At 36.6% G+C, this 1520-nt stretch overlaps 1 long non-coding RNA gene across 1 annotated transcript; it reads left to right on the top strand.

Annotated features, from left to right (window-relative positions):
* The first annotated feature begins 472 nt into the window (after nucleotides 1-472).
* Nucleotides 473-1293, top strand: LOC113071192 (uncharacterized). The gene is made up of 2 exons (XR_003280053.1): nucleotides 473-724; nucleotides 1131-1293. It is a non-coding gene; the product is annotated as an uncharacterized LOC113071192 (long non-coding RNA).
* The last annotated feature ends 227 nt before the right edge of the window (nucleotides 1294-1520 follow it).

Raw genomic sequence — 1520 nt, 5'->3', positions numbered from 1 at the left:
TTCTAAAGATGTGACAATCGTCAAAAAGATGATGCATTTGTCTGAGGGCCAGATGTTGATGATTTCCCTTACATCTCAATGTTAATGGTGCTACTCTGAATAGGTCCGTCCTTAATAATAATAATAATAATAATAATAATAATAACTTAAATTCTCTTTTGAGTTTCATTATCTTGCAGGTTTCTGATATGTTTCTACTAAAATATGGAATTACATTTGCCACAGATTTCGCTTACGTTTTGCAGTTTTTCGTTTGGTGTTTTGACAAAAACCTCTCGTGGGGGCGGGCTTGACAGTGATCTACTCTGATTGGATAGTGAGCTTTTGATGGACAGGTGCTCTCTGACGGGGAAGTACAGACGTCACTCAGTGGCGCACATATTGGAAAGCTCTCGCGGTGATTTTTATTACTACACTGTAAAAAATTACTGATGCAAAAAGTTGTACAAATGAGGAAATACATGTTGGCTCAACATAATGGTTGTGTCAAAAAAGATAAATATGTTTGGTCAATGATTGCATGATTTCCATGAATGTACTACAAAATGTTCATCAAGAGAAAATAAATAATTGTGTTGAGAGAACTTTTAACGTTGCACAAAAAATATTATGTTGGCCGAGCAAGAGAGAACAGCGTCAATCGTCTGAGCATGCGCAAAGGAGTTCTACCAGGTGCAGGCAGCAGGCTGGAGTTTCCCCCACCACGAGTCACGACATTGCACTGGTGAGTACTTTGTGCTGCGAGTTAATAAGCAAATTTAGGTTAAGAATATATCGATTGTCTATCAACAAAGTTTGAAATAGCTTTATTGTGAGTACCTACAGTGATTAGCAGTGCTGGAAAATAACATGTTTAACTCATAAAGCTTAGCATTCCTTTCCAACTGACATGTGATTTAAAGTCGACCCTAACGGTTAAGCATGACATGTTTCCGTTTAATATTTTTAATGGTCAATATTTTCAAATTCCATTTGCATTTTGGCTTATGATATATTTGATAATTGACTGTAACAGACAGTTAGTATTGACAACTTATGCTTTTGCTATCACAGAGTGACTGATAATTTAGGCTAGGAAATAATTTGCTTTGCTTTTAATTGTTTGCTTCTGAATCTTTCATTACCCACAGGTTTGTGCTGAATTCTTCTGCATCTACCGTATTGACGTGAAGTTAGCCATTCTTGACATCGCTGGACAATCACACCCAGGGGTTGCTAAAGATGTACAGAGCCAAAGCAAGACAGGGAAGGTGAAACTACTTGGATGAGCTTCTGGAACAACTGGATGCCCAGGTATGTTAATAATTTATTTGTATAAAATATAACAGTGTATATAAACAAAATATAAACAAAATATAGCTGCAAGCAGCAATAACGGGGCCAAGCACTACAGAAGCAAGCTTCAGACGAACGGCAGGAATGAGTAATTAAGACAGTTTTAAGATTATTTTAGGCAAAATGGCTTGAAAACAATCAACACAACAACTAGTAATAGGATTTATTGGCTTATCACGTGTAAC

The sequence above is a fragment of the Carassius auratus genome, unplaced genomic scaffold, assembly GCF_003368295.1.
Source record: "Carassius auratus strain Wakin unplaced genomic scaffold, ASM336829v1 scaf_tig00006503, whole genome shotgun sequence".
Classification (NCBI taxonomy): Eukaryota; Metazoa; Chordata; class Actinopteri; order Cypriniformes; family Cyprinidae; genus Carassius; species Carassius auratus.
This window is presented reverse-complemented; position numbering and strand designations above follow the sequence as displayed.